At 49.9% G+C, this 20,672-nt stretch overlaps 1 pseudogene across 1 annotated transcript in view; it reads left to right on the top strand.

Moving 5' to 3' along the window:
- LOC144115894 (dopamine beta-hydroxylase-like) overlaps window positions 1-20,672 on the top strand; it is a 71,249-nt pseudogene that overhangs the window by 47,388 nt on the left and 3,189 nt on the right. The window contains exons 5-7 of the transcript XR_013311601.1: window positions 9,640-9,719; window positions 14,950-15,077; window positions 16,208-16,378. The product of XR_013311601.1 is annotated as a dopamine beta-hydroxylase-like (transcript). The remainder of the gene's footprint in view (window positions 1-9,639; window positions 9,720-14,949; window positions 15,078-16,207; window positions 16,379-20,672) is intronic.

Raw genomic sequence — 20,672 nt, 5'->3', positions numbered from 1 at the left:
ACTATTTGCGTCACAACGAGAACACGGGATTTGCAACCGGAGGGAAAGCAGAAACGGGAAATAGTGCGTGCGCTTGGTCATATATTGTTCGCGTTTCAATATACGCCCTTTCACAAGCTTCAGGCAAGTGCTCAAAAGGGCTACACGGCTTCTTACACAAACCCGATAACAAAGAAACCCGCGCAGCTCCGAACAGAACGCTCGGAATAGCACAAACCCCCGCCGTTGCTTTGAGGAGCGCTGTACTTGCAGGCTTTGCCCTTACTGTGCAACAGACTATTCCAGATCCGCGTTTTTATCGCAATGGGAAACTACATTCATGGGCACTCGAATCACGGGCTTGTTAACAGCAATTTTTTGTCGCCTAGAAAATGTGTAAAGGACGTGAAGAAGAGCTGTGTAGCGAACCGCCTCATCCAGTCAGCTATGTCCGGACAGGTGTTAGTGCTCCAAGCGGCTTTGGCGCTGGTGTTCAAATATAAAACGTAACTCTTCTCGCGTGACTTGCAGCTAGTGAAATCGTGGACAGCTATTGCCAGTTTCTTAGACCTCCAAGCTAAGTGCTTTTCACTCTTCTATGCACGGCAGCATATTTCTTCTTTTTAAAGCGAAAGCTTTTCTACTCCAGCCAGCCAGCCATTTCGGCTCGTCGCGTACTTCAGCCGTATGCGCGTGGCCTGACCTTGAGCCGCCGTTGCCTTGCAACGCCGCAGCCGCGCTCCAAAAGATGGCGCCGCCGTCCACGCCGCTGCCGTCGCCGCTCGCTCCACCAGATGTGCTCCGCTGGGGTAGAGGGAGAGGAGGTGTCGCCTCCCGGGGTATATATATATATATATATATATATATATATATATATATATATATATATATATATATATATATATATATATATATATATATATATATATATATATATATATATATATATATATATATATATATATATATATATATATATATATATATATATATCGAAAGAGCGTTTGTACACAAATAGATCAGGGGAAACAGTTCACGGCGGGCGACCCAAAACGGCGAGCAGGACAGCAGGAAGCGCCGACGGCCACTCCAAAAGCCAAGCGATCTCGTGCAGCGCGGCGAAACTTCGTCTTTCACCGGCGCCTCGTCTTTATCGGCGCTTGGTCAATGATCTGCCTATGCGGCATCAGGCGCGGCCGTCATGGTTCGCTACAACTGCCCCGGGAACGAAGAGGAGCCACCCTGGCGATCTATGGTGAGGACAAGGTGAGCGGGTCGTAGTAGGTCTTCAGGCGGCTGACATGGACGGTTTCTCGGCCGCGATGGCGCAAGTCCGAAGAGGGGTTGAGCGGCTCCACGATGTAATTCACAGGCGACGTTTGCTGGACGACGCGATAAGGGCCGTGGTATTCTGTACGGAATTTCGACGACGATCCTGGTGGTGTGCCTGGAACCCAGAGCCGAACCAGGGATCCCATCGGAAAAACGTGTTGCCTGTTATCGTTATCGTGGCGATGCTTTTGGTGGCCTTGGGATGCCGAGGTAAAAGAGCGCGCCAACTGGCGGCATTCCTCCGCATGCTTTGCGACTTCAGAGAGGGGCGCCCACTCGGAGGCGTCAGGAGTATATGGCAAGATGGTATCCATCGTGGACGACGGCTCACGCCCATACAGCAGGAAGAAAGGGGTAAAACCGGTGATTGACTGCGTGGCGGTGTTGTACGCGTACGTCACGAAAGGAAGGACAGCGTCCCAGTTGGTCTAATCCGCTGCGACGTACAGTACTCACGGATTGAAATAGGACATTCGGAGCGCGTGGCCGTCGCTTCATGGAGCGCCGCCCGTAGACGCTCATGGAACCAAGGTGGTGCATTGTGGTATGGCGTGAGAGGGAGAACATCTACAAAGCAGAATTGTTCCTTCCAGTAGCCAATCAGCCGGCCTGTGGTTTACCACATGCCTGCGTGGCACTGCAAGGCTAGCGCTCCGAATGTCCTATTTCAATCCGTGAGTACTGTACATCGTGAGCATGTCTCCGAGAGTACGATTGAAGCGCTCGGTTAGCCCGTTCGTTTGGGGATGGTAGGCAGTGGTGGTCCGATGTACGATGCGACATTCGGTAAGCAGAGCTTCAACGACGTGGGAAAGGAAGACGCGGCCTCTGTCACTCAGGATCTCGCGCGGAGCACCATGGCGAAGAACAAAATGATGCAACAGGAACATCGCAACTTCGCGGACAGTAGCAGCAGGAAGGGCGGCTGTCTCGGCATACCGGGTGAGGTGGTCGATGCCGACGATAATCCAGCGGTTCCCAGAGACCGTACAGGGAAGCGGGCCGTAAAGGTCAACGCCAACACGATCGAAGGGACGTGCCGGGCGAGGGAGTGGTTTCAATGGGCCGGTCACACGAGGAGCCGAGGTCTTCCGCCGCTGACATGCGATGCACGATCGGACGTATTTCCGAACATAGGCGTACATGCCGCGCCAATAGTAGCGCTGAGAAAGTCTTTTGAATGTTTTCAGAACACCAGTGTGCGCACACTGAGGGTCGGTGTGGTAAGAGGCGCAAATTTGAGATCGTAAATGGCGGGGAATTGGGAGAAGCCACCGCCGACCATCAGGCATGTAGTTGCGGCGGTATAGAATGCCGTCCCGGAGGGCAAAGTGCGGAGCTTGACGCCGTAATATTCTTGAAGGCGCAACGTTTTGTGACGAAGACACGGCGTCTATTAGGGAAGCAAGCCACGGGTCTTTCCGCTGCTCCGCAGGCATATCAGTGATGGTAAGAGACGAAAGCACGGGATCTGTCGCCGAGGAGCAGGCAGCGTCGCTGGGAATGGGAGACCGAGACAAAGCATCGGCATCCATGTGCTTACGGCCGGAACGGTAGATGACGCGAATGTCAAACTCTTGAAGGCGAAGAGCCCATCGAGCGAGGCGACAGGATGAATCTTTAATAGACGATAACCAGCAGAGCGCATGGTTGTCCGTGACGACGTCAAACCGGCGACCGTACAGATAGGACCGGAATTTTGTTAGTGCCCATACAATAGCTAAACATTCCTTCTCCGTGACGGAATAGTTGGATTCAGCACGCGACTTGCATACGCAACTACGTATTCTTCAAACCCATCTTTTCGCTGAGCCAAGACAGCTCCGAGGCCAATGCCACTCGTTTCCGTATGGACCTCGGTAGGTGCTTTTGGGTCATAGTGTCGGAGTATTGGCGGCGAAGTCAAAAGATGGCGCAGGGTAGTGAACGCTTCGTCGCACTCGGCCGGCCAGCCCGACGTGTCATTGTTTCCGCCAAGTAGCTTCGTCAGTGGCGCAATGATCGACGCGAAATTGCGTACGAAGCGCCGGAAATATGAACACAAACCTATGAAGCTTCGAAGTTTCTTGAGCGACAGAGGTTTAGGAAATTGCGCCACAGCACGGAGCTTGGCCGGATCAGGGAGAATGCCTTTTTTGGAGACGATGTGCCCCAAGATGATGAACTTCCGAGCGGCGAAGTGGCACTTCTTGAGATTCAGCTGCAGGCCGGCCTCAGTCAGGTAAGTCAAAACCTGTCGTAAGCGTGCGAGGTGCGTGGTGAAATCGGCAGAAAAGACAGCAATGTCGTCCAAGTAGCAGAGGCATATCTGTCACTTGAACTTCCGCAAGAAGTTATCCATCATCCTTTCGAATGTGGCGGGTGCGTTGCACAGACCGAACGGCATCACATTGAACTCGTAGAGTCCGTCGGGTGTAACAAATGCTGTGTTTTCTCTGTCAGGTGCAGCCATCGGTACTTGCCAGTAGCCGGAACGTAGGTCAAGGGAAGAAAAGTACTCAGCGCTTTGGAGGCAATCAAGAGCGTCGTCGATGCGGGGAAGAGGGTAATTGGCCTTGTGGGTAATTTTGTTGAGGCGGCGGTAGTCGACACACAAATCTGATTGAGCCATCTTTCTTCTTTACAAGTACCACTGGCGAAGACCAAGGTCTGTGAGACGGACGGATGACACCACGGTGTAGCATGTCCTCAACTTGTTCGCTAATCACGCGGCGCTCTGCTGCCGACACACGATATGGCCGCTGTCGAAAAGGCGGGTGAGAATCAGTCTCTATGCGATGAGCGACGGTGGAAGTCCGGCCTAGAGGAGTGTGGGCGACGTCGAAAGCGGAGCGAAACGTGTGCAGAAGGGCTGAGAGCTGCGTCCGGTGGGCGGAAGGAAGAGCGTCGTCGATGGCGGCTTGGATAGCGGCGTCGGGCAATGGATCAGGTGCCAAATCGGAATGAAGGGCGTTGATGGAGAAACGGTGGGAGTTAACGGGGGCATCCAGGTCAGAGAGAATGTGGGCAGGTTGAATTGAACCAGGAGATTCGCCACGTAGCAGGGTAAGCGGGCAAGAAGATGGATTGTTGATAAGCATCTTCGTGAGACCTCCGTGAACATCGAGAAAAGTAGACGGCAGTGGGAGGTTTTTGCGGTGGACAAAGCAAGAAGACGGCGTAAATAAAACGGTGACGGCCGGCGTGGCAGGGCACGAGAGGGATACAAGCGCTTAATCCTCCGGAGCGATATGGACGTCTTCAGTGACGGTGAGCTTCTGCGGACACACGAAATGGAGGTCGTCGGCCAGTTCGACGCACAATGCAGAAAATTCTACCTCAGCGCGGGCGCAATCGATCACGGCGTTATTTTTTGACAGGAAGTCCCACCCGAGAATCACGTCGTGGGAACAAGACGGCAAGACCAAGAATTTGGCACTGTACAAAATGTCAGCGATGACAACCCGCGCTGTGCATGTGGCCAAAGGTGCGAAGCCACAAATCAGAAAATGGCGTCGTCTCTTTCCGTAGGCGACGGCACAGTATCTCACCAATCACTGACACAGCCAGCAGCACCCGTGTCGACAAGCGCGGACACAGACGGACCGTCGACAGACACCACTAGAACGTCCGTGGGAGAATGATGAGGCCTTGAACTGTTCGAAGAGCACGCAGTTCTTGCCTCTGGAACTGCGGAACCTAGTTCCCTCGTCAGCGGACGTAGGGCGACGGCGCATAGGCGACAGTGAACGGCGACATGGGGACGGGGATCGACGGGTCGTATACGGACGCTGGTCGCTGGCGTACGCTTCCGGAGGTTGAGCATCCCGAAGCACCTGAGGTGAGCTGGCAGAAGGCGCAAACGCTGGAGGGGCGACCATGCGGCGACGACAGTGGCGGGCCACGTGGCCAGGGAAACCGCACGAAAAGCATATAGAACGATTGTCCGGTGTGCGCCAAGGGTTGTAATGTGGCGAAGAGGGAGGATGAAGTGGTGCCGCTGGTCGGACCGGTGCCGGACGCAGTACAGGCGGACTAGGTGAAAACGCCATATATAGGCCGAGGCCGCACAGCCACGGCGGCGTACGTCAAGGGCGCCGCCACAGGAGTGGAGGGGCTATAATGTGCCGCAGCTTCAGCGTACGACAAAGGAGGGACGGAACGAACTTCAGGCAGGGTAGGAAGAGCCTCGGCGACTTGTTCTCGGATGACGCGCTGAAGCGAAGGCATAAGAGGAGAGGAAGCGTCAGGACTCGGGTGGACGAGAGAGAGCTGACGAGCAACTTCTTCGCGAACAAACTGCTTTATCTGGGGTAACAGTGGCGAGTGGTAGGAGTCAGACGTCAAAGCCCCCAGCGGCTGCGGGTGCGAGAGTGGAGAGCGAGTGAGAAGACGGCGTTTGCGTAGTTCGTCGTAGCTTTGGCATTGGGCAAGGCGGTCCACGATGTGATGTCAGCCTCATGGTTGCGGTACCGCAGATTCGCAACGTCCGTAAGGTAGAAGATGACGTTGTTCAGTTTGAGGGCATCGTCCCATTTGTTATGGGTGCTTACCCGCTCGTACGAGGTTAACCAGTCCTCGACGTCATGGTCCCCGGTTCCACTGAATACAGCAGGATCGCGCTGGCGCAAATCTCCAGCGCAGACGACGGTCGGTGGCAGTGCGGCAGATGTGGGGCTGGAATCTTTGGGCATGGTGATGATCGGAAGCGTACGACTTCGAAGCTGCAGGGCGTCAGCAAATCCGCACCTCCACCAAGTGAAAGGGGGTTTGTACACAAATTGGTCAGGGGAAAGAGTTCACGGCGGGCGACACAAAACGGCGAGCAGGACAGCGGGAAGCGCCGACGGCCACTCCAAAAGCCAAGCGATCTCGTGCAGCGCGGCGAAACTTCGTCTTTCACCGGCGCCTCGTCTTCATCGGCGCTTGGTCAATGATCTGCCTTTGCGGCATCAGGCGCGGCCGTCATGGTTCGCTACTGTGTGTGTGTGTGTGTGTGTGTGTGTGTGTGTGTGTGTGTGTGTGTGTGTGTGTGTGTGTGTGTGTGTGTGTGTGTGTGTGTGTGTGTGTGTGTGTGTGTGTGTGTGTGTGTGTGTGTGTGTGTGTGTGTGTGTGTGTGTGTGTGTGTGTGTGTGTGTGTGTGTGTGTGTGTGTGTGTGTGTGTGTGTGTGTGTGTGTGTGTGTGTGTGTGTGTGTGTGTGTGTGTGTGTGTGTGTGTGTGTGTGTGTGTGTGTGTGTGTGTGTGTGTGTGTGTGTGTGTGTGTGTGTGTGTGTGTGTGTGTGTGTGTGTGTGTGTGTGTGTGTGTGTGTGTGTGTGTGTGTGTGTGTGTGTGTGTGTGTGTGTGTGTGTGTGTGTGTGTGTGTGTGTGTGTGTGTGTGTGTGTGTGTGTGTGTGTGTGTGTGTGCGCGTGCGCGTGCGCGTGCGTGCGTGCGTGCGTGCGTGCGTGCGTGCGTGCTGTAGACGACGTACCGAGGCAACGAAGCTTTCGCAATTCAACTAGGGTTAACCAGAGCTAAATTTTTTTCTTTACCTCCCGTAACAAGGGCGCGGGGTTGTCTCTCGAGCACGAAGATAGCTTGTTGGAAATTCTGCTCAGAGATGACAAAAATTTAATCACAATAGCGATGGATGGGTTTAAAAACCGCAAGAGGGCACGATGACATAATCAAACGTGGAATACAGGGCAAAGTGAAAGGTGAGGCATGGCCCGGTAAAGAAATTTACAGCCATGTCCGCGAATTCTGCAAGAAACTATTACAGGAATGAACGTGCCTAACTTCTCATGACCTCACATTGAGTAAAGCTGAAATTTGCGCGAGTTGGTAAGCATTCATGGTGGGTGAACAGCGCAACAAAGGCAGGACAAAGGCTTGTCTTGCCTTTGTGCTGCCTTTGTTACGCTGTTCACTTACCATGAATTCTCATAACCTCCTTCTTTGCAATGGTAATTAAGCACGGTCAAGCTCGAGTGCTACCATGCCTTCTTATTCTCATAGTTTTCGCGAATGTGGATGTGACAATGCATTTCTGCATTAATCAAGACGTATGTGTGTAGTTTAAAGGCAGCTCCGATAAAAAACACACGTATTCCAACCAGGGTACCTCCTTCCTCCACTTGAACTATGTCATCATCTTATGCCGGGCCCTATAATGTTAGGGTTCTAATTTACTGAGCGGCTTGTAGCTTACCTAAATTAATGTTGATAAAAGTCTTTAGATTTTCAAAAATGACAGTCTCGTTGCTGCTGCAGCGCAAGGAATTTTGGGGCAGCACTCCCGCGAAACCGGAACCGCGCGGCGCGTGACAGCGATAGGCGCGCCTCCGAGAGCGCATCACACAGCGGTGCGATTGTGAACTGCTCTTTCCGCAGCGCCCTGGTGCACGTGCCCGAGTGGGAGCGACGAGGGGGCAGAGAGACGTGACAGGTGCGCCGCTGTGTGACGCGCGCCCGTACACTTAGGGCGCGTTCACACTTCTCCAAAAATCCGGCGAGCGAATCCGCTTCGCTCGCCGGCAAAACTAGGAACTGTTCTCATCTGTTGACGCCCGGGCGAGGCGGAACCGCCGCGCCGCCGCTGTTTCTAGTTTTTCCACACTCTTCCCGGCCACCACGTCACCGCTCGCGGCGTACACAGATATGGTTAGAAAAGAGCATAAATCGATGTTGTCTGTGTACCATAACCGTATGCACGCTTGCGTACGTAAACGAAGGCACATTCCCATTTTTAGTTCAGCGTATGCAGACAGACTCGCAACGAAACGCCCAGCCTAGTGGCGCCACCTGCTTGTCAGGAGGGGAACTAGTACTGTCAACAAAACCGGCGCTCCTCTTAGGCCTAGTAGCGGCAGAATCGTCACTCTAAATAAAAATAAAGCAAATTTATCACTTATACTTTTGCTTATAGCTGAGGTGAGACGAAGCGATGTACCGGTGTCCGATTTATGGCCAGTGAACGCGCTGAGAAAGGCCGCAACAACGACGAATTCATTCCGAGGCGAGGTGTCTGCGTCGACGGGCGCCGCCATGTTTTTCGCCGCGGCGGCGGCGAACGCGAAAAATTGGGTCCAGCCCGATCGCCCTCGCCGCACCGCTTTCCGCCTCGCTAGGCGTCAAAAGCGGCCGAATCCGCTTCGCTCGCCGGATTTTTGGTCCGTAGGGCGCTGGCCACCGAGGCACCCAAGCTAATCTAGCCACCTTACCCAAGCCCACAGGCGTGGCTAGCCCCTTCTCTGGCCGCGAGATTCCGGTTTCGCCCGTGTGCTGCCCTAAAATTCCTTGCGCTGCAGCAGCATCGAGAATGGTATTTTCGGAAATCTAAACACTGTTATCGATATTACTTGCGGTGGGCTACAAGCCTCTCAGTAAATAAGAAGCTTAACTTTAATCGTTAAAACGTATATTATTTAATAATTAACCGGCCTGCTAGTTAACACAGCTGTATTTGATGCACACAACCGCTGGCAGTTCTTTGCTGAAGAAAGCGCTCTTCTAACTCAAAAACCTGCTTTTAAAAATTGCTAACAGCCGTAAATGATACGCCCTTTATAGGTACGAAGGGGCGTAATGCTCACCTGCAACCTACATAAATGCAATCCAGTTTTGCCGCCTTTTAGTCAGAGAAGCAAAGAGGCGCGGTTTTGCAGTGTCATTTGTTCAATATCTCCTAGTTCTATTATAGCTGCCAGAAATCTAATTGTTTTTTGTGAACAAACATCCGCAGATCAAGAAATGGAACAGGTGTAGCAATGCGAATGTCATTATTGGCTGCACACGCAGTATTTCTGCCGGTTATTCCTCGGTAGCCGGGAACAGTATATATCCTGATTTTTACACCAGCGCAGAATGTCTCACACATAAATTCCTGGAAAGCCGATCTAGTTCAAGGTTCCGTTGAGCAATGCAGAGACCGGTCCTAACAGTGCACAGAGTCAGTGATGGTAACTGCTTTCGTAAGTTTTTCAAGGTGTATTGGGCCGCTTATCATACGACATATACCTCTGCAGTGATAATGCTCGTATGGCAGTGCGGGACTATGCATTTGAAAGAAAGAAAGCGATTCCACTGGAGCACAAGATATTCTTTCACTGGATAATTTAGAGGCACCTGTGTTGAATTATGAGAGATTTTGTAGCTCTAAAAAGTGTCGGCAATAAAGGCTACAAGGTTGTTCGGGGCTCGTTATTGTCATGAACGAGGTGTTGCGGTTACCGTTATTGCCAGAATTAGCCTCTATTGGCTTGCGAGAGAGTGAAAGAGAACTTTATTTCGAGAGGTTAAGCTGTTTACAGGCGGCAGACTAACTAAACGACGACTAACCGAAGTGCGGCCGGACACGTTACATTCAAGACATCCTTGCTTGATGCGCAGGGGATGCCTTGGTGATAACATGTCGGTACAACACCCTCAACCTACCGAACGTCACACTGGTATGTCTCCAACTGTCGTGAACGACCAGCGCTTTGTTGCGGTGCGCTTTTTACCAAAGCAGACTGCGCAAGTTTATACTTAATGATCTCCTCGAGGTCTGGTTGGCAGCACAGTTCACAGCGCGTATACGAGGCACACAAATAATTTTAACAGATCTGTGAGCGAAGTCAAACAGTTTTAGTCCAAATTATTTTACTCTATAGTCGGAAATCAGGCTCGCATCCAAAGGGAGACGGGTGGGGACGAAGGGCCCGGAGCCCTCCCGAAATCATAGCTCATTGACCTCTCACCCCCCCCCCGATACAAGAAATAGCCTTGGGCTTCCCCCCTCCCCCCAAACCTTCACTTCAAAAAACAATCCTGGCTACTTGCTTGAGTCGGATACAACTTAATAAAAAGCGGAAAATGCTCCTCAAAGGAACTTGCTGTTGCATCTGCAAACACCTGCGGTGTTACACTAACAGGTAAGGAATTTACAAGTGGCATCAAGACGATCGATCGGTCGACGCCATTGGCTGGACGGCCTCCTTTGGGGGCCATTTGCCGCTTCCTTCTTGAGTTGTGCTGCAGTCTGTCTTGCATTTTTTTTCTCTGACTGACAAAAATATTCGAACCATGCAGGTATAACGTAGAAGACAGGTCTCCTTTGGGTGTTATAAGACCTTCAAGTGCGCTTATAAGAAGCTCCACTATTTGTACTCCAAACTCAGCAGTAACGCATTTTCTGTACTCTGTCAGTGCGACTGAACAGGTTTCTATAAAACTCTAGCGTCGCTCTTGGTCAAGCACAGTTCGAACAGGGAATGATTAAACTTCGTTCACGCTTTCTGAAAACATTTGAGCTCCATAATAACTTAAAAACGCCGTTAACTATCATGGAAAGCTATTTAATACACGTACTACTTAGCATTTTAGGAGCTTTCATTGCATAGCTAACACTTTCATTGTCTTCTTTCTTTTTTGTGCGTAGTACGTACCAATTACTGTCGCCATCTTCGCAAAACATGACCTTCGGTTGCTTGCAGCCTGGCACAAATGGAAAGGAATGGCACAAGCGCGGCCACTTCCAAACGCAAGAGCACGCGGGCACTTGCACGTGCGAACCCGAGTTCGAACGCGTGGCCAGTTTGAAGCCTTGGGGTAAGAGTGGAGGAGAGGAATCCAAAAAATGAAAAGGAAAGGAGAGGCGCAATGATTGTCTCTAAATTTTCGGTGGACACCTCAACCGAGCTTTGCGGGCAGGGATGGAGAAAATGAAAGACGGAAGATAGAATGGAAATCGGTTGTGAGGAAAGGAGAGGCGCAGTGAATGCCTCACTTCTCGGTGGTCACCTCAACCGCGCTGAATGAGAAAAGTGAAGAGGAGGGAGAGCTTTGATGCGTTAGCGTTAGTTGGGTCATTAAGGACAAAACCTCTGGCCTCACTTCGTGCGATCAATGGCACCTTAAACCTGCACCGACAGGGAGGCGACAACTGATGAATTCTGCCCCTTTGGTCTTGATGAGAGTAATTTCAGTTCGAGCCACTTACGCTAACCGCATGTCCTTCCCCACCAATCGAATGATGGTCAGTCAGTTTTTAATTTAAATATTTATATCTTTTTTTTCGACGATTTAAGTAAAATTGTAAACGACTGCGCAGTTGATAGCCAGAACTATTGGCATCTCGCTCAGGGGTATTTATCGAAATGTTTTTGTTTCAGGCGAAAAAAAATTGAAGTGGAGCACGCACACCACCGGTCACTGTTGTCCCGTATTGTCACCCCACTGCGTGAAATATCGCCGGTTCCTAAGAGGCATGGGCCAGAAACTCAGTGCTCCCAGAAATTTCTGCTTTTCTCATGCACGGTTACAGTTCCGAAAGCTCAAGTTCCTTCCTGAGCAACTGCAGATGCGAACTGAAGAGAAGCAGAGATGGGCGATCTCGGCCAGTGCTTTTTGGCGCACTCTATAAGATAGAGGTAGGAATAGTTCATCCTTTGAGGCGCTGCTTCTCACGGGAAGCAAAGTTCCAGGTGTAAACTAAATAGATAAGAGCAGTCCGGTGCCTGAATTCCGGCAACAGAGGCTGTGCTTGTGAAAGGAAGGGACATAGCTGTTAGAACACTTTAACCCTCGTTGTCCAGTGCTGTTCGCGCTGGAGCGACATCGTATTCGGCGACATAGGAGCTTCGAGCATAGAAACAGGAGCCGGGATTGCGGTCCCATCATCCAGAACGCAAGCTTCACCCGCGCTGAGCACCGCTAAAGCACCACTGCAGTGCATGTTCCGCATCCCCTTCAATGAGAGCGTGGTGCGAAGCACTGACAAGGGAGCACGCGGCGACAGTTCTCTTTGCTTAGTCTCTTTTCTTGAGGCAGAGCAGTAACTCTGGGTATAAAATTCATGCATGCTATTCAATGCATTGCATTGCATATAATTACTGTGGCCACTTAAGTATGAAAGCTAGACCTTAATTCGTGGCACAAAAAAATTTCATCAACACGTTTACTATAACATCCATATTCTGTATTTGTTCATAGTGCATATTACCCTCTACCCCTATCCTTTCTTACTATCGCTCCCCCTATCTTTCCTTCTCCCTGTCCCTTATTCCGGCTAGCCGCAGCTCAGGTGCTTCAGGTTTCGATGGCAGATGCCGCGGCTAGCAACATCTTTTCCTTCCATCGTGATTTTTTCCTAATAAATAGCCACTAACAACAACAACAGTACTAAACAACAATTCTGACCACAGGCTGTGCTTATGCACCACTGGTAGGGCAATATGTCTGATCCTAAATTTGGGGTATACCGAAAGTACTATATCTTGTTTAGAGGTCGAATAACTACGGTTACAAAACTCAGGAGCTCGGCAAAAAGTGTCAACTGCGGGCGAGAGAGCTGGAAGGGCACAGCCGAAGGAAAAGTGTAGTGATGGCGAAAGCCTGGACTCTTGATGCAGTCACATGGGCTGCGCCAGAAGCCCGACACGACGTCCTGCCCACTCACCACAGATGGAGTAACACACGCACGCACGCACGCACCCCCCCCCCCCACACACACGCACACACGCGCGCGCGCACACACAGAGAGAGAGAAACTTGCGAGAAGCGCTTCCACCGCGGCTACGCTGTGAAAGGGGAAGCATGATCGCCTGGAGGCTCGAGTACACGACGGACTGAGATTTTTAGCAGCGTCGTCGACTTGATGTGGATGTGCAGGGAAGTAGCAGTACGCCAAAGCAATTACTGGCGGTGCGGACGCTCAACTTCAGAATTTTTTCTCGCCTGTAACAAAAAACACTCCGTTAAAAATCTCCGAGCAAGATGCGACCACCATTGGCTATCAAATGCGCCATGTTTTGTATTTTTAATTGAAACGACACAGTATGAAATTTACGGCCGAATAGCAAAAAACATAGTTTTTTCACCAATTCTTTTCAGCAAAGATTCTTTTCGGAAACTTTTTATGATGCTATGCTTTAATGTAAACTATTTCAATAAAAAGTGCAGGTCCCAGAAAGTCTAGAAGTTTTTTTTCTGATGGCCAGAAAATAAGCCTACATTTTCTACAAATATAAAAAATAGCGCATTTCACACTAAAATTTTCGACGAAGAATAAAAAAAATTGTGTACTACCACCTATTATTTTGCTGTCTTTTACTAAACAGCAATGCTTATAAATTGCTCAGAACAAATATGGAACGTCAAGAAAAAAATTAATGTGGATTAGCTCAGCTAATCCAGGATATACAAAGCGAAAGATATCGGCGTTCACTGTGTTCATTGGCGTTGGCGTTGGCGTTGACAATGTTCTAGACGGCGATGGCTTTGAGGAAAGGAAGGGCGCATAACTGGCTCCCTGGATATGCGGATGCCTCATTCCTGCTTTGATACATGTGGCGGTGGTTAGAGAGTGATGTGGCCTGATTTGCATTAGCGCTGACAGCGTTGTGGCTGACATGGGGCACTGCAGCAATAGCCGCAGCGTTCATTTGGTGATCAATCTCTCGTGATCAACCATTAACTGCATGCCAACTCCCAGGGTGGCAGGGAGGGCGCCCTGCCTATCCAGTGTGAAGAACGCAATCAAAGCAGGCTTTTGCAGTTGGACACCAACGCCACGTACACGAAAGCGGGATTGAGGTTTCCATTCCACTGGCCCGCCGCGGTGGCTCAGTGGTTAGGCGCTCGGCTACTGATCCGGAGTTCCCCGGTTCGAACCCGACCACGGCGGCTGCGTTTTTATGGAGGCAAAACGCTAAGGCGCCCATGTGCTGTGCGATGTCAGTGCACGTTAAAGGTCCCTAGGTGGTCGAAATTACTCCGGAGTCCTCCACTACGGCACCTCTACCTTTCTTCTTTCACTCACTCCTTTATACCTTCCCTTACGGCGCGGTTCCGGTGTCCAACGATATATGAGACAGATACTGCGGCATTTCCTTTCCTTAAAAACCAATTAATTTTATTATTATTATTTCCACTGACCCACGGAGCCGGTTGTGCGCCTTTCCCTTCGTGAAAATGAACGGCCTTTGCAAAGTTGTCAACGCCAATGAACTCTATGAACGCCGTCGGCTCACTTGTTTTGTTTGGTTTTTGAGGAAAGGACATGGCACAGTAACCGTCTCACATATCTCGGTGGACACCCGAACCACGCCGTGAAGGAAGGGATAAAGGAGGGAGGGAAAGAAGAAAGAAAAAACTGAAACTTGAAAGTCGGATTTTGAGGAAAGGCGCGTCGCTGCGCAGCAGCGGAACACCTGTGGCTCGGTGCTACTAGTGGCGCATGCGCAGTAGAGACTAGGGAGCGAGAGAGAGAGAGAGAGAAATATCCACGGCGAGGCGTGCGTTGTGACGTCATGTGTCTCCTCGGAGTACCACCACGGCGAAATCGCAAGTTCGCGGCCAGTAAAGCTTTCGCTTTAAAAAAAAGGTAGGGGGGGGGAATCTGGCGTGAATGTTTTTTTAATCAGACTGCGCTTCGGACTCCCCCACAAAATTCAGAGTGCTCTCATAATGCAAATTTTTATGCTAAGATTATTCCGGGGGATGGCTTTTGACAGGACCATAAAGAGCAATAACTTTTGTTGAGTAATTAGAGAGAGTAGAGCTCAAAGTCCAGTGTGTTTGGCATCCAACCAGCAACGGTAACTTCAATGCTTGCAGTCAACGTTGCCAATGCAATCCTTTAGTTTGTTTTTAAGTGATCCGTCTATATCTGACTGGCTCTTATTTCGAATTTCGCAGGGTGGTTTCGGCATCCGCGAAGAGATGTGCGTCTCATACACCCACTACTTTCCGAAGGCAAACTTGGAAGTCTGCAAGAGCTCCATAGACACCGGCTTTCTGCAGGCATTCTTCAAGTACATGAACCTGTGCGTTCAGGTCTCCGTTCCTTTATCTTATCACATCCCCATGCCGGGCACTAACATGTCATTTCTTCTGACAAATGAGGTGCCTGTTAAACAAATCTAAGCGCCAATTTTAGGCATCTAAGGATGACTTCGTATTCATGGTGCAAGTTTCCTTTGCTTTGTACATCGACTTTTTGCTTCGATTGTGTCCTTCCTGAACCCACTATGGTACGACGCATTCGGCGGTTTGTTTGTAGCGCGCGCATCACGCCTGCACCTGTAGCCAAGATGTATTTCATGCGAGTTCCCCTACACAGCTTCCCCTTCGCTTTTTCGCCCTGGTCGAAGCAACTCCGTAGACTTTTCGAACCCAAGTTACGCTGCACGGCCACGACATCCGCCAAGGCGACAAAACTTTTGCCGCCATTGAGGTCGTGGCTAATTTCCTACGCACTACATCCGCGAAGGCCACATTTCGGTGGAATATAAATGCAAATTCGCCCGTCTGCTGGTTATCGTAATTGATTTGTATGGCCCAAGGGCAGCTGTGGGCAAAGGGCGTCATGACGCAAGGTGCTTTCAACTACTCAAGGTGTGGTCATAGACCCATTTTCCGAGCATTTCACCCCATATAAACCGAACGCAAAGCCAGGGGAGTACCCTTCTTATTTCCGGTGGGCAGCCGGCGGCACAGGGGATTGAACACCGCACCTCCCGCATGCTAGGCAGAAGTACTTGCTGTTGGGCTAGTTGGTTCATCATAAAGTTGAATGGCGCAAGGGAACGAACACAGGAAGACACAGAGACAGAAAGAGCGCCTCTCTGTCTGTAGGCGCTCTTTCTGTCTCTGTGTCTTCCTGTGTTCGTTCCCTTGCGCCATTCAACTTTATGATTTAGCATGCGAGGCGGATGCTCAAATCACTAGGCCACCCCTACGGTAAAAACGGCCCTCTACTGATATTTCGAGACACGTTGAAGAACCCCAGGGGGTCGAAGCTACGATCTGGGAAGCTCCACTACTGCGTGCGACATAGCCCGAGTGCAGCGTTAACATGCGTTCGTTTTCCTTTCTTAAAACCGCTTTCCGATACGAGTGAAGTGCCTATTTTTTTTTTGACGTTCGCGCCTCGTGCACTGCCCGCTCCTTGCAGCTACCATGATGCACCCCGAGCGACCAGAAGGGCATCAGCGATAACTACAAGTCGATCCCATGGACGCAACACGACGTGCACCTGCTCGACCGCGTCTACCTGAAGACGCCGCTGTCGATGCAGTGCAACCAGTCGTTGGGCGCCAGGTTTCTGTAAGCCTACACGCTTCCAGTTTGTGGGCTCCACGAGCGGAACGTTTCTTGACGCAGTGAAGGCGAAACTGAACAGGAAAAAATGAATATGTTCGTGCACGGATTACGGTTCAGTCGTCGTCCGAGCTATGTGCATTCAATTTCTTGTGCCTTTAAGACGTCTTGAACGAACCATTCGAAATTCCAATTGCGAAAGGTCACGAGACATTCGCTGCTCGCGTTCAGTTTAGTCATCCATGCTGGGCCCCCATTACCAGAAATGCTCATTACTGTCTCAACGATTATAAAGAAATGTACTCCAAGGAAAAGCAGTACCTATCCACAGGGTTGTCTAAGCTGTATACGTCTTGAGAAAATAATCGCCAAGTCTTAAGGAATGTACAGTAGAGAGAACACCATTGACGTCCCGCCCATGAAGCCTCTTTAAGTTTCCCGCACTATGCATATGTTATCTGTTTTAGCATTTACGTACACTAGCTTACAGAATAAGGTCTGTGCGGTTGAGCAAAACGAGAATAATTACCGTGAAAACGTGGTGACCTCCTACGTTCTCTTCCGTACTTCACCCTTTGTTTCTGTACCACGTTGTATTGCAAGCACGATTACTGAAGCCTATACTAAAAAATATCTGCGCGCTCCAGTCAACTTCTTGTACGCTGTCATTCATGCACAGTCCCCAAATGTGACGCAATCAGGATCAAAATAGTGTCTCATTATAAATGAATCTAAAAAAAGTGCGACAATACGCACGAAAACTTAATCAGACGTAAGAAAAGCTATCCGCCTAATCAGCCAGTCTCTCGTCTGTGCTTACCTTAACAAACTTGCGCTCCTCAAGCTGGCTCATACTTTCATTCCACTTGTGAAAATCAGTGTCCGGGAAACTATTTATATAAGACAGGCTAGTTCTTCAAGCTGCATTAACTGCGCGTAATGCATGCACCTTTCATATGGACAGAAGTGCAGAGTTATATGATGGAGGCAGCCTATTTGGGTGGTGTTGCTCTTTCAAGCTTTCTACCCGCTGCACTGAACTAAACGAATTTTGAGAATATCGTTACCAGCGCGGTTTACATAGAACAAATAGCGATGTGCACTTATAATGCTCACACGAATACTCGGGGGCAACTGTAAGTAAAAAATATCGTCAGTGCTTCGATACAAAGGGCTCTGGTTGTGCTTATAATTTTACAGCGAATGTCGCGTAATTTCAGCGTCTGGATTCTCGATTGCGATTAATTACGCTGAATATAGCCGCGTCTGCTTAACCCTTCGCTGTAGTGTCCACATCTTAGGCGAAGTGCAGAACAATTTTTTTTTTACGTAGAAACGTTCGGTGCTTGTAGGCGCGCTAACAGAAAAAAGGTGAGAGCGAAATGTATACCCTTGGTCAAAAGTTTTCAGGCCACACTCTGTGTATGCTTTACAGGCGTGTAACGCTGCACTTAAGTCTCCCCTGAGCTCCGATTCTCAGTAACGTAAGGAGAACCCTCGTGTTCACCTTTAAACACCTTTTGGTCAATGAAGGGGCCCTGAAACACCTTCTGGGGAGAGTACATAAACTCGCTCATTCACCACGTTTTGTTTAAAGCCCTCTCTACACACGCAGCAGAGCCCACAATCGCGCGTGAAAGTTTGCGAGCCCTTTCCGGCGACTTTTTGAAACTCTCGCTCGTCTCCGTGTCGCTCGTTTGCGCATGTCGGCTAAGAAATGGCTTTTGTTGGATTCTTTCAGTGTGGCGTAGCTACCATGGCCGCAGCCAGTCAGCCGCGTCGCTCCGGTGGGTCAGGAAGTAGAGGTGCTACAAAGCCTATATAGTAACTCTATCAAGAAGTCCCTCCCGCCGTGGAATTCCCGCGCGCGTCGACATCCAGCGGTAAGGCCGAGTGGGAGCAGCCAGCGGAGCAGCGCCAACATTTGAACGTGCAAAAAGTGACGAGAGGAAAGGAAAAAGGTGTGAAAACGATGAAATTCAAGTTTTGACTGCAGATTGCTCACCTTCTAACAAACGCATTTAAAAAATCCTTCGTGGACGATATTGGTGAAGCGTTGTCCTTTAACATTCCGGGCATACTGCAACTTTACTGACAGTCCCTTTCAGAGCACCTTTTAAGAGTCCCTGAAAAGGGTGTTTGAGGTTGTCCACGAAAGCGAGCCGATCATTTACAATACAATTTTTAAAACTCCCGCTTCCGCGCCTAGCGGCGACCTGCGGTGCTGGGTTTTCGCCCAAATCCGCGCTCGTTACGCCAGTATTCGCACTTGTTGCGTCAGCATTCGCGCTTGCTACGTCATTGAAAACTAAACATTTTGACAGATTTGCCTGTCTGGTTGAGTTTGAAGACTTATAATAAACTGCACATCTCCAAACAAAATTTTAACTTTAACCCAACGTTTCGAAGCCGACTCGGCTCATTCATCAGGGGTGACTGAGGGCAGTAGGTATAGTCGGATACAACTTAAGTCTGCAGTGAAGCTCCGCCCACATTCAGGACCAGCGCACAGAATTCCTCCACGACAAAAAAAAAATGTAGGCCGTTGTTAAAACTTCTCTTGTCACCTACACAAGAAGCTAACCATGAGAAAAAAGTTATAAGCCGTAGAATTTTGATACCTGGCTTGTTTAATAAAGTCATATATTAAAAAGCTGATTTCGTTCACTTTTGTGACTGGCTAGCGGAGTAATACAGTACGCCGCGGACCGTGGCCCAGTGTAACAACTGCTGTTTTTTTTTAAAGTTGTATCCTACTATAGCGTCTTTTAAGTATGGAAGAGAAGGGGGGGGGGGGGGGTGAAAAGAACGACAGTTGTGTCGCGAAAGGCGCGGGGGAGGGTCACGCTGGCGCACTGCAGGGAGGTGCTGAATGGCGACTTTTTTTCGTTGCGTTGAAGAGCGAAGTCCCTGGACATATACTGGGGGCAGGTTTCCTTTTGTGCGGTTGATATTGTTCGGGGTGGTTTGGATATGCCAGGATTCCAGAAGGAGCCTCTTGTGGTAATTTGTTTCGGTTCCGAGGATGCGGGTTTCTTCAAAGTTGATTCTATGGTCAGAGTCCTCGGAATGTTCGGCTACTGGATTGCGCTCTCTTGCGAATTTGCGGACGTCGTTCTTATGTTGCCGAATTCTTTCTTTGAAATTTTTGGTTTCGCCGATGTAGCTTGCGTCGCAGTCGGCGCATTGAATTTGGTAGACAATGCCTTGGGCTCTTTCTCTCGGCGGCCGGTCTTTGGGAACAGGTAGGCAAAGCGCAACAGTGTTTGTGGGCTTGTGCGCAACCTGGAGACCCGATTTTTTTCAGGATTCGGGCGATGGTTTCGCTGACACCTTCTTGACGAATGTTTTCTTGACGAATGTTGTGTTTTTGACGTCGAATGGTTTTTTTTTTTTTGAATAAAGTCTTTTGGGTAGCCGTTCATGACGAGTTCTTGCAATATCGTGCGTTGTTCTTTTTTTTCTGTCAAGTTCTGTGCTGCAGTGTGTCTCAACTCTTCTGAACAGCGTCTTCACCACTGATGCTTTATGGGCTGTCGGGTGGTTCGAAGAGAACTGGAGATACCGGCCTGAGTGGGCTGGTTGGCGGTATACGGAGAATTGAAGGGTATTGTCGTTTCGGGACACGAGGACGTCCAAAAACGGCAGGGAGGTTTCTTGTTCCACCTCTAGCGTGAACTGAATGTCAGGTTCTACGGACTTTAAATGACGAAGGGTGGCTTGGGACACCAGTTCGATGAAGTGACTGGAATGACGGATATGGGTCGCTGTTTTTCCCGCGATTGGGGATATTAGTTTGTAAAGTTATTCTGACGTGCGAAGAGGGGAACACCGGAAGTCGACAATCGGGCGCAAAGGGATCCCCGGTTTGTGGACTTTGGGCAAGCCGTAGAATGCTGAAGCCGATCCGTTGGTGCTCAATAACTGAAGGTAGAGGTTTCGGAAGGTGGGGTGTTTTTCGAATACTTCTTTCAATGTTTTGTGCAGGTCCTACACGAGGGTGGCTCTTACGTGAGTAAACACGGTACTTTCTTGGTACGTGCGTCCGCCGCTGGCTGTATACAATACATCCTGTACCCTGCCTGACATTTTTGAAGGAATTTATATCACGCTCTTAACTTAAACTAAAAAATGAACCACGCACATATCTGTGGTCCTAGCAAACACACATTACATTCGCATTGAATTAGTCCTCCTGGCGCGCGCGCCCAACGCGCGCAATAAAAGATCTACAGGGTGATTTTTTATATTTACAAATTTTTATTTTAAAAACTATGAGACGTACGTCGGTGCGCTCTGTTCACCTGGGTTGTAGAGCA

Source organism: Amblyomma americanum, chromosome 1 (genome assembly GCF_052857255.1).
Source record: "Amblyomma americanum isolate KBUSLIRL-KWMA chromosome 1, ASM5285725v1, whole genome shotgun sequence".
In the NCBI taxonomy this organism is placed as follows: domain Eukaryota; kingdom Metazoa; phylum Arthropoda; class Arachnida; order Ixodida; family Ixodidae; genus Amblyomma; species Amblyomma americanum.
This window is presented reverse-complemented; position numbering and strand designations above follow the sequence as displayed.